The 19,968-nt window shown below is 34.8% G+C and overlaps 1 long non-coding RNA gene across 1 annotated transcript; it reads right to left on the minus strand.

Moving 5' to 3' along the window:
- Window positions 1–10,909: 10,909 nt before the first annotated feature.
- On the minus strand, window positions 10,910–11,586 carry LOC145102056 (uncharacterized). The gene is made up of 2 exons (XR_013705996.1): window positions 11,135–11,586; window positions 10,910–11,034 (listed from the first exon to the last, which is right to left on the minus strand). It is a non-coding gene; the product is annotated as an uncharacterized LOC145102056 (long non-coding RNA).
- Between the last annotated feature and the right edge of the window lie 8,382 nt (window positions 11,587–19,968).

Raw genomic sequence — 19,968 nt, forward strand, 5'->3', positions numbered from 1 at the left:
TAACTAAAATTTTTTCTAAATAATAATTTGGGATGTTTTCATGTGTTTCTAACGTTTTTGGACACCCATTAAGTCACAATAGAAGTCTCAAAATTAATGACTTAATTTAAAAACGTAACGGAAACAATTCAAAAAAGACGAATTTTATTGACGGAACGGGTTACAATGACGGAACGAACTTCGGGTTATCACACAAGGTTGTTGGCGAAAGGGTTTCCTTAGAAAGAAGGAATTGATTATCACGATGTGTTCTCACCGATCGTGAAGCAGAAGACAATTCGGGTTCTTTTGGCCATGCTGAGTGCATTTAATCTGGAGCTTAAACAGCTTGATGTGAAAATTACATTTCTTTATGGGAACTTAGAAGATAAGATTTATATGTGCCAGCCAGAAGTATTCCTTGATTCTAAGATGGATCATGTTTGTTGCTGAAGAAATCCTTTTATGGGTTAAAGCAGTCTAAAAGATAATGGTACAATAGATTTGATTCATTCTTGATCTCGAATAGCTACACTTGGAAACAGTTTGACAATTTTATTTACTCAAAGGAACTATCACCAGATTCCCACATATATCTATTGCTATATGTTGATGATATGTTCATCGCAGCCAAAGACATGGATGTAATAAATGAATTAAAGGCAACCCTAAAGAATGAGTTTGAGATGAAGGATTTGGAAGCAACAAAGAAGATACGGGGGATGGAGATTCAAAGGGACAAAATTCAGAACGGTTATGTATTTCTCAACAAAAGTACATTGATAAAGTTCTGTAGTCCTTCAATTGTGATCAGTCCAAATCAGTTGGAACTCCTTTGGTAGCTCACTTTAAACTTGGTCCAAGCACTATATCTACTACTAATGAAACAAGGAAGTACATTTGGCAGGGTTCTGTACTCAAGTTTTTTGGAAGTCTCATGTATGTTATGGTCTGTACCAAACCTGATTTGGCTCATGTGGTTAGTGTGGTTTAAAATTTCAGGGGGAGCATCATCCTAAAATTCAAATTGTCAGGGGGAGCAACACAACCCTATTGTTGATATCAGATCATCCGCTTCCAAGACTACATAGTTGGACATAGGATCAGCCTCCGAACCAAGTAATTGTAAATCTTTATGCTGGAGTTCAAACTCATTCTGCTACTGACATTCAAAATGATTGTTACTTCTTAGCATTCATAGCAATGGTTGAACCTAAATCCATCAAATAATCCTTAGAACATTCGGGTTGGAGTACACCAATGCAAGAAGAGTTAGCAGAATTTGGCAGAAATCAAGTGTGGACTCTTGTACCTCGTCCTCAAGATCACACTACTGTTGGTACAAGATGGGTCTCCCTAAACAAGCTAGACGATGTTGGAGTTGTAATCTAAAACAAAGTAATATTGGTAGCTAAAAGATTTACTCTAATCGAAGGACTGGACTACAATGAGACCTTTGCTCATGTTGCCCGTCTTGAAGCTATCTAAATCTTTCTCACTTATGCTACTCACAAAGGCTTTAAATTTTACCAAATGGACGTTAAGAGTGATTTTCTCAATGGTGAACTTTATAGTGAAATATATCTTCAACAACATCCCGGGTTTGTGAATCTTTCATATCTGAACTTCTGTTACAAACTCCACAAAGTTGTTTATGGCCTTAAACAAGCTCTTCGTTCCTAGTACAAGACACACACTGATCCTTTGAAGCGTTCCAATTTTCAAAGAATAATTCTCACTCCCAAATTATTCTGAAGAACAATTGGGAAACATCTCATTTTAGTATAAATCTATGTCGACGATATCCTTTTTGGATCAACTGATCTGATGATGGTTGTTGACTTTGATAAACTAATGGTTAGTCGTTTCCAAATGAGCATGAATCATGAATTAAGTTTCTTCCTCAGACTACAATTCAAACAAACTAACAGAGGAATATTCATTCATCAAGAGAAATACATTTCCGAACTTCTGAAGAAATATTCAATGGACACTTGTGCCTCTGCAAAGGTTCCAATGAGTTTTAGACACAAGATATTCTCGGACCCATCCAGTGTTTCCATTGATTAGAAATAGTATAGGGGAATGATTTTATCTCTACTCTACCTCACTTCAAGTCGTCCCAACATCAAGTTTTCAACATTTTTGTGTGCTAGATTCCAGGTTAATCCAAAGATGTCACATCTTCGGGCTGTCAATCAAATCTTCCGATATCTCAAAGGAATAAAGAAGCACAGAATTTGGTATCCTACTAATGAAACTTTACTTCTTTAAGCCTATTCTATCTCAAACTATGGAGGACTTCAACTTGATAGGAAAAGTACATTTGGTGGTTTTCAATTCTTCGGTAGAAGATTGGTTAGCTGGTCATCTAAGAAACAGAACTGCATTTCTCTTTCAACATCCGAAGCAGAATACATTGCTACGAGAATCTGCACCAATCTTAGCTGTTGGACCATGGTTATCAATTTCAGTAGATTCCTATCTCTTGTGATTCGCAAAGTGCAATTGCGATTTCTCACAATCCAATTCAGCACTCCATGACCAAACACAATAATATCCTATACCATTTGTTAACGATCATGTTCTAAAAGGTGACATTGAACTCACTTTTGTTCCATATGATGATGAAATTGTTGATGTCTTTACCAAGGAATTAGATGAAACCAAATTCAATGGGTTTTTGAACAAAATGGGAATGATGATTCCCAATCCTCAATTCTTCCATGAAGTTTGTACTCTCTAATGGAAACATTATAAAGTCAAACAACTCCAATTTAAAACATTTTTCTCCTCGGAATTATTTCTTCTTGGAAATTAAAGGATCATTATATGTCTTTTTTATCTAACCTTTTCTTCCAGTCTTATGTTTTTCAGATTGCTATCTTACTTAAAGTTTTGTCCGATAGAGTCACATTGGATACCCTGAGAGATTTCCTCCTCGGAGCATTTTACCTCGAAATGATTACTGACAAATTCTCCTCGGAATTCAAATCTGAGATGGTAATATGTTATCTTCACTTGTCTCTTTCAAGGCTCTACTCCTTTAGTTCTCAGAATCTCATGTAACTTTTTCAAAAACTTGTCCTCTAAGATATTCATGCATTTTTTTTCCTCTGATATTCATTTAGAGATTCTGCCATGTCCAAATCTATATCATGCATTAATGATGTGTTGCAATCCTTTCAGAAGTATCTTAAGACTTTGCATCTTGGAATCTAATTATTCTTAGACTCTCAACAATAAATGAATTTTAAGGTTATCATTTAAGTGCTAATTCCGAAACATTTTTCTCATGATAATATTAACGATAATTTCTTTATGATTATCCTCTTAATTCAAAATAAAAACGATTTTGGCACACGTTCCAATAAAGTATTGAGTGATTTTGCAACTGAATCAACGGTTTCCCATTTTGATCAAACAAATGTCCCATTCTTTGGTTCTTAACTGCCACATAGGAAGGCTTTTGAGCCTACGAACTTAATGCAAAAAATTTCTGATTTTTCGCTCTATACTTCGACCAGACCCGGAAACTCTCACATATAAAAGGATTTTAAATCATAACTGTTCCTACTTTTCACTTTGGCTATCATCTTCATTAGAGATTTTCTTCTCTACTCTTTATTCTTCAAGCTTTTCTCGTCTGCAACAATGAGTTCTAAATCATTTAAACCTGCAACCAAGAAGAAATCATCCAAAGGATCCGCATCATCTTCCTCATTTGAATCATCTTTAGGGAAACAACCTAACTTTTTCACTAGACCTAATGGAATATGATGAATCAGTTATAATCATGATCGAATTCAAATCTTGTTATCTCATTGTCGTTCCACTCACCAAAATTCCTAACCATGATTTCCTTCTCATACTTCTTTACAAAGCCTTAGAACTTGTTGACATTAAAGACAGTGTTCTGGAAGTAAAAATCACATACGATAGGATCGTGCCCCTTCACGAAGCAACGTTTCTTCGTGTAATTGGTGTTGCAGAAAACCCACTAGGTTTCAAAGTGAAAGAACCTACACCAGAAGAATTTCAGTCGTTCTTGACCCAGATTGGCTACAACGGTGAGTTCAAAGCCAAAGAGTTCAAGAAATCATACGTTCTTGGTCTTTGGAAAATCTTGATGCACTTTATCCTCAGAGGTCTTTCAGGAAAACATGGAGGAACAGGAACGATGAGCGAGTATTGCTTTATATGGTGTATAGCATCTTCAACAGAAGAGCCAATTACATCGACTTGTCAGAAGTCCTTTGGCTGGACTTTAGGAAGTTCATAATCAAGAGGAAAGAAAATAAGATTCCTAGTCCAATATTATGGGCTCTAACTTTACATCAGCTACACTGCGAGCAACACAAAGCCATTCCACTCAACTCGACATTCGACATAACTTTGGGACTCTACAAACCTCACCCGGCCACTCATCCAAAGTACCCTTCGGAGTTTCAATATCACAATCAATACATACACACGGGGAGTCTGCACATAATCTACCCCACCTTATCAACAAGGTGGTGCTGGTGTTGAACAAAGTCCCTTGGGTCCCCTTGGGACACACTATCGAGTCAATTATATTATCCCTATCTTTTCTTCATAAGCACAATCAGTGGCCCCTGCCACTGATTCTAAGCTTTCTAAGACAGATGCAGACCGTTCTATCTCGATAGCCGCAACTAGTCTTATACCTGGTTCAGGTAGAGGGCGATGGATATATTTGACAAAGATTGGGCCGATTTTGTTGATAGGGATCACTTATTGCATCCAACGCTATCTTGTGAACAACTTGAGTTCACTCTAATTTCAATGTGCCAACGAGCAATCAGCAGTTGCATTCAGTTCTTGTATCTTTCCAATGAAGAAATGAATCAGGAGCTTCAACCATCCATCGATGCAATGAAGGCTTTTAACAATGATGTTGTTTCTACTCCTTAAGGTGGTGATGTTGTTGTTAAAGGAGATGTTCTCGATTCAACCAATGTCTCAGATGATCCTCCTCCAAATTTGGTAAGTGATGACGATTTTTTCTCGCCTAATGATGAAGAAGATCTCTCCGAAGAGAATATGTTTGAAGATGACAACACCACTGTTGGGGTCATCCCAGTCCCACCTCATTCAATATTTTACAGAAGATTTCCTCCTCCAAAGCTTGTTTTTATTTTGGGGTCTATTCGTGCCCGTAAGATTCTAATGAAAATGAAAACCCTTAAAGAAATCAAATTACTTCTCATCATCCTGAAACTACCTTAGATGGTCATCATGAAACTCTTACTCAAGAAGCTGCACATGATGATAAACGTAAAGATTCTGAAGCAAACAAGGATGATGATCGGAAGTCTGAAAGCTCTACTTCGGACACAGGATCCTCCGATGAAAACATTACGGATTAATTTGCCTTATTGGAACTCCGAGACAACATTTCCACTGCTAACTCTACAGATGAGAAGGTCACATAGAAGGTCGTAGGTCTTGACTCAAAACTCAAACTTGTACTCAAATTTCTTTTCGAGATCAAAGCTTCTGCTCCCTCAGAACTTTATAGAGCCAATCAATTAGACCAACTTATCTCTCTTTGTTTCAAGCGCACTTTAGAAGAAGTTGAGGAATGATACAATGATTGATGCATTCATCACATCTCCACTACCTCGATCATGCTTAAAATCCATAAAAATATGATTAATTATAGTCTTATGAGCGTATGATTTGACATACGGAATAGTAAAGAAGGCAATAAACATTGTGATTTAGGTGTCTAAGAGATGTATTCGATTATATAAGGGGTTACAAAAAGGTGTACAGATCTTGAAATATAAATAACTCACACTCGCACTCTGAATGTTATATCTCTTAATCACACTCTAATAGTGATATCCAAACTACTATTTGTAGAGGTGCTATAACTAGTCACTCTTTCTCTCTCTCTCTCTCTCTCTCTCTCTCTCACTCACTCTCATGTCACAAAGCTTTAGTAACCGCCAGTCAGCTAATGTAGAACTTAGTACCCAACATTCTCCCCCTCAAATTTAGGAACAGATGACTCGACTTCAATCTTCAAAAAGATCAACTTTGTGAATTAAACCTCAAGCGTGACAAATGTAGAAATGTAATTTGAAAAACCCAAAACTCCATGGAGTAATTACCCATGTTTGAGCATAAAAAAAACACCCCAAAAATCTTCATTATGTCCAACCCCTTCATGAATCTGGGAAAACCCAAATCACATTAGAATTTCCAATTTGAATAAGTTCATCAACTTCTCCTTCTCAAGGTCACATCGGTCTTTAAATTCGCCTAATACGAAAAATCCAAAACTTTTGACTTCGAGTTCCCATATTAAAATCTCTCCCCTTTTTATAGTCGAAATATGATTATAAAACCCCAATTAGGAATGAGAAAGCGCTCAATGTGGAATATGCAATACAATCCTCCCCCTTGATATGTGGCATAAACGTTTCACACAAATTTGGAAAATCCAAAAAATACGACAATTTTGGAATTCTTCATTTCTCGGGACGTCTTTGACTTGAAAATGAAAAAAACTTGTTCAATTTTCTGAAAAAGTTCTTGCAAAAATGAGCACTTTTTGGAAATCCCATGCAGAATCTTCAATATTTGACAAGATTGTGATTTCCGGGTAAAAAGAGTAATTCTACTTAAACAACATGGACCAAATTTGAAATATCTATTATCTCCTTCCCCAAGTACTTTCCAATTGCATGTTAGAAAGAAACCACGTAGCATCACAATCATAGTCGAAACCTCACTTTCGACACCAAATTATTGTCCATAACTTTCGATCCCAAGCCTTGATTTTTCGACTATTACCAATCGAAAGTTAACCGTCGACTCTTAAACACAATCACTTTCCTTTCCAAGATTTTGCAAACATTCGATCCTTCTCGTTCAAAATTCAAACTTTTGACCATAGTGCTTGACTTTCACCCTCATCTTTGATTTTTAAAGAATCCCAAACTTTCGACTTCAAACACAAATTGAGCTTTTGATTCCAGTTCACGTCTCAATGTCGATTATTAAGCATTCGTCATAATAATCCAATTCTTTCGCAAATCAGCCCTTCGATTCAATATCAGAAATTGAAACTCATTTTTGCTTTCTGATCAATTTCCATTCGACCATTAGACCTTTGAACCAACAACAAACTTTTGATTCACAATCCCCTTTTCACTTTTGATTGTTGACTTAGTTCACAGTCGAAATCCAATTTGTTATCAACCCCAAATTTTTGTTATCAACAATCGACAGCAAACCTGCAACTATCAATATTGACGAAGCATTATCAAAATCCCATCATCCATCATCGAACCATTTTCGTTTCTCTAAATCTTCCATTACCACAAACCAAATCAAAAGTTAAACTTCTGATTCTACCTTTGACCTATTCGATATGAATTATCTATATTCAAACCACATCATTCGTCATCAACATGCGCACAGATTCAATCACGAGTCTTATGCAAATCCAAATCACAACCATTGTATCCTTCGATTTGATTTTTGACTTTTCCATTTTGACTCTTCATTTATCTATCGAACCTCCTTCTTGGTTTCCGATTGTCAAGAACAATAATTTTGACTTTTTGTTTGACCAGTCAAATAGTTAACTAATTTTGATTCATTCTTGAACTTGAAAAGTATTGATGAATGAAATCAATAATCAATAAACATCAATATCATCATCCCATGTCGATTTTCAGATCAAAACACAATATTTCAGCTTTTTTTTCATCATCATCGGAACTTTCAAATTCGAAATCTAAATCAAAAATTGATATATATATATATATATATATATATATATATATATATATATATATATATATATATATATATATATAGGTGACCCGCGCTATGCGGCGGAGACAAATAGTTTTCTTTCGATGAATATCCGAAAAGATGACAAATAGTTGCTTTTGATGAAGATGAATATTCTGACATGGATAAGTTTTTGCATTCGAGAATACAGATTTAAATACACAAAAAATTGTTCTAAAATAAAATCATTAATGTTATATTATGTTGTCGTCTAATGTTAATAAGATAAAATCCACTATTTTTATTGTTTACGGTTTAATAATTCAATTTTCAATTTTGTTAAAAAAACAATCATTATTTTGATAAAACTTCAAAAGATACTATTACGACCACTATTATTTTTTTACTTATTTTTATCGAAATAAATAATATATCTAAATTTATAATTTTTACATCATTTCTAAAGAGACAACGATATTGATACTAAACCGATATTGATACTAAACCGTAAAATTTGGTTTTTTGATGAAAAACCATTTGATTTTGATTTTTATAGTTTTGTTATGTTTTTTTTAGGTCGAAAATTATTTGATTTTGGCTTGTATGATCTGAAGTTACATTTTTTTGGTTAAATAACTTTTGATTTTCGGATTTTATTTTGAAAAAACAAAGTGCAATTGAAGTTCAAATGGTCATCTTCATATCGTCTTAAAAAGTTATAATTTTACAATTCTTTTCAAATTTACCACTACTAACTACCAATTTTTTTTCAAAAATACCAAAAGAGTTTTTCCTTTTAGAATATTACGTAACTAATATTAAAAAAAAATAAGAAATAGATTTAAATGTAAAGTAATTAATAGATAAACGTTTAAACAAAAATTGTTTATTATGCATTTATAAATTACTCACTCCGTCATAATAATATTGTCCACAGACAAAAAACGTATAGATTAAGGAAAACATTAATTACCACTAACTTTATATAATAAAATGACAGTTTTATTTTTACTTTGCATTTAATGTCCAATTAAATGGTTAATTGGCTAAGTAATAATGAGAGGTATTTTAGTAAAAATTTTATTTATTTTTAAAAATGACTATTATTTTTGAACAAATTAAAAAGGAAAGACGAACTATAATTTTGAAACGAAAAAAATATAAATTTATTACAACTTTTAAAAGTGTTGTTTCTCTCACTTAAACTCATTATTATATTTCATTATTTTATTGGGAACCCTCAAAATAACCTTTTGTATTCTTTTCTTTATTGAAGCATTCAAAATAAACTTTAATACTTTAGGAATACATTTTTCTTTAACTCGTCACAAAATCATTGTTTTTGCACATGACAACATTTGTTTTAAATTTCTTTCTGTTGTTTCCTCTCTACCATTATTCAAAAATTAGTAAACCCTTAATACAACTTACCACATGATATTTAGAATGCGGCTTATTTTTATTGTGGTTATATGTTTTAAAGAAAATTTGATACATGTTCTTTATGTATAACATAAAATAAGTTAGCTAACAATTTCATTGTTAACCTACTATCTAATATATCACAAACACAAAATAAAAAAAAATAAAAAAAAAATCAAAACTAACATTTGTTAGTATCGTTGAAATATTGTTGAAAGAAACAAATTCACTGTAAACCAAAACTATTCTATCACGAAATAAAGGTATTATTAATTTAATATAGTTATATAGTTGTAAATTAATTATAAAAATCATCTAATACTAAATTATTTGTTATAAAAAAATTAATATTTATGATAAATAATAAAATAATAAAATCTAAATCACCCCAACATAGAAGAGTTGTGTTTGTTTTAAGATCGGATTACATAATTATATACATGTAAAAATGGTCATGAAGAAATAGTTAAGGTTTTTACCATAATATTTTATTAAGTTTCTTTTATCATAAAAATTTATTAAAATAACTCAAAACTATTAGTCAGGAAAATTGTAATGATTTAGTTATTGTATTTCAAAAAAAAAAATTAACTTTTTTTAATCTCCATTTAGTACACAAAATAATTAAAATTAAATTATTTGACTTTTAAAATAATTTTTATATTTTACCATGGTAGTGTTGAAATTACAATATAATAATTTAAAAAAAAATATAGTTTCTTATATTTTACATTTTTTAATAATGAGTAGCATGGAAACATTAGCATCGCTATTTTTCAAATTTTAAATTTACTATCAAAATGGATTATCAATATTTATTCCCCCGTTTCATGACAGACAGTTTAAATTTACTATATAACATTGCTTATATTATTTTTATCTAGAAAATTTGAATTATATTCGAACACATATTCACTTTTTTTAACCATATTGTTAAAATCATAAATGATAATTTACTTTGCACACGAAAGTAATAAATTTATAAAAATATTTAATTTGATAAATAATAAAAGCATACTATCTTATTATTTATATATATATTTAAAAAATAATTCCGAAAATCAATTTTTATATATTAACATAGCTTATCAAAAAATTTATCTACTTATATTATACTACTAATTTTAGTTATTTAGAAAAACAGTTGTAACATAGCAAAATGAATAATAATAACTTTCAAATGTTGATAATGTTCGAATTGTTAAACATAGAAATATAAATTGTAAAAATAGGTGTGCGTAAGTTAAGATAATTATTAGAATATTACTTAGTAAATATAATATTGACGTTTAAAGCTTATTTTAAATTGTAGCAACTATAACAAATACATCAAAAATTATATATAACGACTGATTTTTTATTTTTATTATATTTATTAAAACGATTTTCTATGACCGTGTTAATTAAAAATATGAATCTAATTCAGTGAGTATATCATAATTGTAAAATATAGTTGCGTTTTGTAACTTGTTATTCTTTTTCATAATAATAGTTTAGCTTTACCAAAAATTAATTTTCTGCATCAAGTTGTAGTAAAATATTCACATTAACTTCATCTAACACCAAACCAAAATTTAAAATTAACGCTATTTATTATTGACATTTTTCTTATATCACAGCGTCAACACATCAAACCGTAATTCAACAATATTTGCATGCATCTACATGATTAAAATATTGCAAACATAAAAATATAAAAACCACATATCAAAAAAAATATGAAGACAGCTGCTCGTTCTCTAAAAATATCAAACATTTCAACAACATTATATACAAAAAATGATTACAGGAAGTAGAGTAGTTCCTTCCTACAACGCTCTATTTGTGTTGTAGATCTCATATTCCTTTTAGCTTAAATAACTACATCAGAAAAACATATATAATAAAGATTAAAAAGTCATATTTCAAGTTCAAGCTCCAATAATCAGAAGAAAAAACCAAGCCACTTGTTAGTACATACATGAGAGAGAGAGAGAAACCATTTTCAGATCTGAATTTTAGTCACCTCCTTCCTAACAAACTAAAACATGTCGATGGTGTTTGTTGGTTGTTACAACAATGGTGGTGCAAGAACTATGGCTGATGTTCAAGATTTAAATGTAGCTGTATTTTTCGGAAGTGAATGTGTAAATAGGCGAGATTTTCTTAGCAAAGAAGGAGAGGGAGGGACTTCAGAGGTGCGGTGATAGCTGATGGAAGTGCCGAGATGGTGGATGAAGACATTATCGGTGGTGATGGGAGATTTAGGGGTTTTAGAGAGATGGTGCGAGTTGGATGAAGGCGTCGTTCTTGGCAATGGGTTAGGGTTGAAGGGAATAGATCGAGATAAGGGGGAAGAAAAATAGGAGGCTGGTGAAATTTGAAATAGGTCTAGGGTTTTCATAGAAGATGGCTTTTATAGTTAGTGTTGTATAGAATACTTGATTATTATTGGTTTATTCTTGCTCACACATGGATCACAAACTTTTAATCTACACCATCCAAAGAAAATCCAATGGTCAAATATCTATCTCCTTATTTTTAAGACTTTGGTCTTAAAAACCATAGGACCCACAATTATGTATGCATTATAAAGTAGTAATAATAATAATAATAATAATAATAATAATATATATATATATATATATATATATATATATATATATATATATATACTAGGCGTGAGACCCATGTATTACATGAGTTTATTAAAAAAAAATATGAAATTTTAACGATTTGAGAAGTTTGAATTTATAAGAAAAATGAAAAAAAAATTTGAATTATTAAAATTAATGAGGCTTTAATACATTAAACACATTACGTATATAAACCATTTCTAATAAATACCTTACATATATATTACCTCACATATTAAATGTGGAATTTTAATTTAATATAATGAAAAATACAATAAAATGACAAGTGGAAAATGGAAAATTCAAAATTTTTAAAAAAATGACATGTATCCAAATGAAGGATGTTAGGTCCAGTTTAGTGTTGCATCTTTTGGGCTCGTTAGCTAGTCCAAGTTTTGTCTCCGGTATGGGCCTGTCCATCCGTGAGTTTAGTTTAGGGTTTATTATATATAGATGCTTGCATGCATTCTTAACGTAGGATTGATAGAGATTTGATAGCGTAAAAGTTCTTATCTTTTGTAACCCTAGAATCCTCTACAGCGGAAGTTCTTCATCGAGCTCTGTTGAGGATTGAGTTAATCAAATCATTCGACACATTCAAATCCATACTTGTGTTTTTTACATTACTGTTTCTGTTTTATTTATTTACCTGTTACAAAGATCTAATCGATCAAAGAGTTTTCGAACTTATCAATTGGTATCAGAGCAGGAGGTTGTGTAATTCATACACATCTCTTCTGTGAAAGAAGCGATTAGGGTTATTCTGCATTAACTGATATTTATTGAGCCGTCACTCCATAATTGACGTATCTCTTTATTTATTCGTTTGCCCTAATATTACATATTACAAGTCTGATCTTTCAAACAGGTTAAACGATCAAGCATGGACGATTCTCAATCTAATCCTATCAACATCTCAAACAGTATTGGATCAACGACGAAGATTCCTATTCTATACACCCAGGATTACGAAGTTTGGGCTCATCATTTTGAAGACTATGTCATCGGATCTGAAGATAATGGGTATCTTATTTGGGAAGCCATTGTGTCTGGACCATTTGCTCACTCAGGAACATCAGAGATCATTAAAACTCAGAAAGAATATAATGATCTGTTAAAAGATGTTAAAGACGTTGCTCAAGACGAAAAGGAAAAGTTTCAGTGTAACATTAAAGCATTGAGACTGATCCGATTCGCTCTTCAATCTGACACGTTTAGGTTGGTGAGTTCCTGCAGTACCGCTAAAGAAATCTGGGATAGGTTGCGAGAGCTGTATTCCACAGATGAAGATTTAGAGCATTCTATTCAGGCCTTGCTTTTGTCTGAGTTTGGTGAATTTAAGTAGAATTCTGATGAAACTGTCACTCAGACGTTTGATCGCTTCAATCATCTTCTTAGCAAGATGATCAAACATGATATAGAAAGGAAGTTCATTGAACAGAAGGTCACCTTTTTGAATGGCCTAAGATCTGAATGGAGAGCTGTCGTGTCTACAGTTAAAGCTCATGAGCAGTTCAAGTCATATTCATTGGCAAAGCTGGTGGGAATTTTGAAATCCCAAGAAAAGATTGTCATGCAAGAAAAGAATGTGGTCTCAAGTTTGGGGTCCTTGGCCCTCCTATCAAAAGGCAAGAATGCAGTGGAAGACGAAGATCTGAACCTAGAGGACTATGATATTACGTCAGAAGATTATGCTATGATGGTATCCAATCCCAAGAGATTCATCAAGAAGAGGTTTCCTACCAATAAAAACAGAAATTGGCAGGGAAGCTATAGTTCTGAAAACGTAAGGGAGGAGCCGAAGACAGAGGAACCAAAGAAAGAGGCGAAAGTTGAAGGATATTTTGGCGTTAGCTGCTATTACTGTGGAGGAAAGAACCATTATGCTAAAGATTGTGTTCTGAAGAAAATGGCAAAGAAAGATGAGGAAAAAGATGAAGAGGCTGTCTTGATGAAAAAGCTGGAAGAGATCAAGAGGAAGAAAGCTGCTACTAACCCTTCTATGAATGCTCTTATTGTACAGGGTTCGGCAGAGGATGACGAGTTCGGTGGCGTGCAGGTATGGTCAACCGACTCAGAGGATGATGAAGTGAGAAAGCCTTCACATGGAAAGGCATATGTTGCAAGAGGTGACGAAAGCACTGGAAAGTGTTTTGTGGTGACTGATGTATCTCACATAAGGGGATACAATACTGATGGTGGAAACGAGGACACCAAGGAGCGAGAGGACTTATGCTTCACAGCAAAACCTCTGAGTGTGCAGATCAATGAGCTTGATGAATTGATCAAGAAGGTACAATCTCTCTTTATTTCATTCAAAGTCCCACATAAATCATATGAAAAAGAATTAAATAGCTTAAATCCAAGAATCTCAAATCTAGATAGTTGTTTAACTCAAACACGGGTCACCAATTCTAACCTAACTGACCAAATAAGCAGGGTGTCTTCCAAGAGTGAGGAGTGAAGGATGTGGATAGAGCAAAAAGAGTCGGAGCTGATAAAGTCTAAGGATGAAAACATTTATTTACAAAGAGACAATTTAAAACTTTTAAAACAGAGAAATGTTTTTTGTTTGATTGCTAAACGACTTTATGCTAACATCACTCAATTACATCTGAATTGTGAAATAGGGTAGACAATTCATCGCATGATTTTGCCCTTCCTTGAGTTTAAGGAGGATGAAATCGATGCTGAAGCATATAACTGCGAAAGTGTTGTATCGTCTGATGATGTGAATCCCACTTACATGTATGGTGTGGACAAAATAGAATCTTTCATAAAGTCCAAGGACCATAAGGACATGCTGAAAAACCTTTTGGATGAAAACGATAAGCTGAAACTAAGGACTGAAACTATACAAAAATTTGACTCGTTGAGTGCCAATTTAAGTTCAGAAAATAAAATTGATGTTGAAAACACATCTGAACTTAATGAGGACGATGATATGAGTGAAATTTTTGTAGAGGATGTAGTCGACTGTTCTGAGTTTGTCAAGAGCGAACCCGAAAACCACAAAAATCTTATTTCTAAAAATTCTGTGGAGTTCGCTCGTTTGTCCCAAAATAAGTCCCCGATTCTTGAAGAAAAGGCTGTTGTGTACCAAAAGGTGAGAACAACACAAAATCAGGTGTACAAGGTCACAGGAGTAACCGAGCATCAAACAGAAAAACTCACTGCCATAGTGAATGAAGATAACGCAGATGGTTGTGATGAGTTTTTCTGGTCTGATCCTATAGATAATGCCGACGAAACTGTTGGTATGTCAGAGCGGACATCCTGGAAAACCAAAGGCAGATATGTACTAGAGCCACTGAACAAGCCTGACAACTTCGACGTGCCAAGCACTAGTGGTACAAAAGAAGTTCCTATAAAAGAAGTCACTTCCACAAGCGAAACATCATCTGTGAAAAATGAACCGGCTGACAAGAAGCAGAAGCAAAACGCTAACATCCACAAACAGCCAAAAAAAAGTGAAAGATCAAAAGCAGCAGAGGAATCTGAGATACAAAAAGAACCTCTGAGAGCGAAAGCAGTTTTGGCGATCTGAAAACGCCCATTTCTCCTATCACGACAAGAATTCAAAGCAAGAGAAAAAGGATTTCAGACCACATGATGAACATAACCGAAAGGACAGGTTCGGTTCAAATAACTACCGAACGTCCAGGTTCGATCCCTCCAATGACCAAAAACAAAAGGGTCATATCGAACCGCAAGTCAGAAGAAATTCCCATTCTAATTCTTCTAGTTCTCAATTCTCTTCTAAACCTAATTTTGTTCCTGCTCAAAATTCTAAATCATCAACGAACATGAAAGGAAAATCAAAGATTTCCTCTGTCCAGGAAGACCGAAAGCAGTCTAAAGCCCAAACACCAAAACCTGAAACCAAACCCACTGTTGCTAATCCTAACAAAATCAAAGTGTTTACCATTAAAAGAAAAGATGAAACAACATTAATAAAAAGAACATATCTTATTGATGTTTCTCTTACCATTCCTGTTCCTGTGAATGGCTCACGTGGACACAAGAAACTCTGGGTTCCTAAATCTGCTTAATTTTTGCAGCTTATAAGTGACGAGCAGTTCGACGAAGAATGGTACATTGACAGTGGCTGCTCACGTCACATGAAAGGGAGGAAGGAGGAGCTAAGGGAGTTTCAATCTCTTCAGAATGGTGGGAATGTCAAGTTCGAAAAAAATTGTTATGGAACAATAAAGGGTTATGGGATGATAACCAATGGAGACTTCACAATAAGAAAGGTGGCATATGTTGAAGGTCTACAGCATAATCTCATCAGTGTGTCTCAACTGGTAGGAGGCACCGGTCTCAAAGTTTCATTTGATGATGAAGGTTCAGAAATCATAGAGAAGAAATCAAAAAGGGTAATTCTCAAATCAGAACGCAAAGACGAAATGTTTCCTCTCAATCTCAAACCAATCAAAGGAAATCCAGCTATATGCCTATTATCCAAAGCTCATTTTGACGAAAGCTGGTTGTGGCACCGAAGGCTTTCACATCTCAACTTCAAAGACATCAACAAGCTTGTCACAGGAGGTCATGTTAGGGGTCTCCCATTGCTCAAGTTTGATCGAGAACATTTGTGTGATGCGTGTGAAATGGGGAAGCAAAGTCGTCAAAGTCACCCATCCATTATAAACACAAAAGTTGTTGAACCACTTGAGTTGCTTCACATTGACTTGTGTGGTCCATCATCTATCGAAAGCATTGGCGGTAGCAAGTATATTCTTGTTATTGTTGATGATTTCTCACATTTTACTTGGGTGTTCTTTCTGAAGCACAAATCTGAGGCTACTCTTAAGCTAAAGACGTTTATCAAGCAGGTTGAAGTGCAACTGAGAAAAGTCGTTCGCAACATCAGGAGCGACAATGGACTGGAGTTCAAGAACAAAGAATTTGAAGACTTTTTGGCAGAAAAAGGAACCAGTCACAACTTCTCAGCTCCCTACACACCTCAACAGAACCGAATTGTCGAAAGACGAAACCGATCCTTGTGTGAGGCGGCCCGAACGATGCTAAGTTTCGCTTCTCTTCCTTTATATTTCTGGGCTGACGCTATTGCTGCAACATGTTTCACGCAGAATAGGTCTTATCTCAACAAGCGCTTTTCTCTTACTCCCTATGAGATCATTAATAACAGAAAGCCGAACGTAAAATTCTTCCATGTATTCGGCTCACGATGCTTCATCTTCAACTCCAAAGAACATCGTAACAAGTTTGACCTTAAAGCTGATGAAGGAATTTTTCTGGGATATTCTCTTACTTCAAAAGCTTACCGGGTCTTAAATAAGCGCTCTAGGAAGATCGAAGAAACATATTATGTGACTTTCGATGATAACTACGTTAAAAAGCTAAAGGCTACTGAAGAAGCAATTGGAGAGATTTTTACTCAAACTGGTCAAGTTACGGCTTCGATTGCTAATCTGTTCGATCAGTTTGTGGAACTATTCGATGAACCTGAAAAAGCTACTCTCTCGGAGGCCAAGTCAGCAGATAACAAGGTCGACCATCTGAAGCAAATTGTCGAAGAAGCAGCCAAACGAATGGGTGAAGGAGAACAAGTTTCAAACGAACCTCCTAAGCATGGTGCTTCAGTTGAGGGGGAGAATCCATCTTCATCAAAACAACCGAGCTCACAAGTTGAGGGGGAGAATTCTATTCCAGTTCTACCCGAAAGCTCAACTGCACCTGAAAGCCCTTCAGCTCCTGAAAGCTCGACAACACCAGAAAGTCCTGTAGCACCAGAAAGTCCAGCTACACCTGAAAGCTCATCAGTCGAGGGGGAGAATGCCGATATGTTCTATGACGACGATAGTCAATCTGAATTAGAAGAAATGGTGAATGCTGAATTGGATCCATCCTATGATCCAAATTACCCTCCTCTTGTTAAGTGGACCAGAGATCATCCTGTATCCCAGGTAGTGGGTAATGTCTCTGAAAAGGTCCTCACCCGATCTCTACTAAAGGCAAAGCAAACATCTCTATTCTCCAAAGTAGAGTTCTGCATGTATAATTCTTTCGTCTCAAAAGTTGAACCGAAGACAGTTAATACTGCTCTTGATCACTCTGACTGGGTTCAAGCTATGCAAGATGAACTCAACGAGTTCGAAAGAAATAAGGTTTGGCGCCTCATTCCAACTCCTAAAGATGCCTTAGTTGTTGGTCTCAAATGGGTGTTCAGAAATAAAATGGACAAGGAAGGCAATGTGATTCGAAACAAAGTTCGTCTCGTGGTGAAAGGATATTGCCAGGAAGAAGGAATTGATTATGAGGAAACCTTTGCTCCGGTAGCGAGGCTGGAATCTGTTCGAATATTTCTGGCCTATGCTGCACACAAGAACTTTGAGGTCTACCAAATGGACGTGAAATGCGCCTTTCTGAATGGAGAACTTGAAGAAACAGTTTACATGGAGCAACCTCCTGGATTTCTTAATGAAAAGTACCCCAATCACTGTTATATTCTGGACAAGGCGGTTTACGGTCTGAAACAAGCACCTAGGGCATGGTATGAAACACTAACCAAGTTTTTAAAGATGTCAAAATTCAAACAAGGTTCGGTTGACCCAACCTTCTTTCGTAAGAAGGAAGGTAACCACCTTATGATTGTTCAAATCTATGTCGATGATATCATCTTTGGCTCAACGAATCCTAGCTTAACAGCTGAATTTAGAAAGCTGATGGAGACTAAATTTGAAATGAGCTCAATGGGTCCAATTAACTTTTTCCTTGGTTTAAATATTAGACAGGGACCCGAAGGCATCTTTATCAACCAGGAAGCTTACACCAAGACTCTTCTTGCTAAATTTGGCATGATGGGAGACTCAAAGGTTAAAGTTCCAATGGCATTTGGCACCAAGCTCACACCATCCTTGGAAAAACCGGCAATTGATATTACGTTATATTGCCAGATGATTGGTTCTTTGATGTACCTCACTGCTAGCAGGCCTGATATAATGTTTTCTGTGTGTTACTGTGCTAGATTTCAGGCGAATCCTCGTGAACCACATATGCTTGCAGTGAAAAACATACTCCGGTATCTGAAACAAACCACCTCTCTCGGTTTATGGTATCCATCGAACTCAGGTTTCTTCGTTCAAGCCTACTCAGATGCAGACCTTGGAGGTTGTGGTTTAGACAGGAAAAGCACCACTGGAGGATGTTAATTCCTAGACAGGAAGTTGGTTAGCTGGCAATCAAAGAAACAAACATGTGTATCTCTGTCTACAGCCGAAGCAGAGTACATCGCAGCTGCCTCCTGTACATCTCAAGTGATTGGATCCAAAGCCAGCTCCGGGACTATGGACTCAATATGAAAAAGATCCCACTATATTGCGATTCAGAAAGTGCAATTAGGATATGTCATAACCCAGTGCAACATTCCAAGACCAAACATATAGCACTAAGGTATCACTTCACTAAAGATCATGTGGAAGATGGGAACGTCGAAATTCACTTTGTTCGAACCACTGATCAACTGGCTGACATCTTCACCAAAGCTCTTCCTGAAGCATCTTTCTACAAAATTCTACAAGGGCTAGGAATGATGGAATCGGAGTCAGTACCAAAGACTACTTCTCAAAATTAAGCGTTGGAAGCGAAATAGACCGAACGTTCGGGTTCGGGTCTCATGTGTGCCGAAATGAACCGAACGCTCGGGTTCAGGTCTTGTTCTGGTATACCGAAATGAACCGAACACTCGGGTTCGGTCATATTATCTGATCGTCGCTTATCACTCTAAGGTAGTTTCTTTGGTTGTAAACCTCTTGTATCATTTTTGCAAATTCATTTCACTTATTTTCAGAGTTCTTTTCTTTTTCAAACTTATTTTTTTTGCAACCGAAATAGACCGAACGCTCGGGTTCGGTTCCAAAAAATTTTTGTGTCTTTTTTTTTAATCAAAAATTCTAAAATCTTTTTATTTTTTTTAATCAAAAACTCCAAAAACATTTTTATTTTTTTATTATTAGTTCGATAATTTTTGTTTTGTGTCTTATATTTTTGTGTGGCTATTTGTGGGGAATCATTTCACTAGTTAAGTGTCCCTAGAAGCATGCTGCTGTATGTGTCCAAAGCCTCACCTGATTCTGAATAATAGCCTTACTGACTTGGTACATACAAACCTTGTCTTCCCAATAAGGCTTTTATATTTATTCTAATCATGAGC

This window comes from Lactuca serriola, chromosome 4, assembly GCF_051521515.1.
Source record: "Lactuca serriola cultivar US96UC23 chromosome 4, Lser_US96UC23_V15, whole genome shotgun sequence".
Classification (NCBI taxonomy): Eukaryota; Viridiplantae; Streptophyta; class Magnoliopsida; order Asterales; family Asteraceae; genus Lactuca; species Lactuca serriola.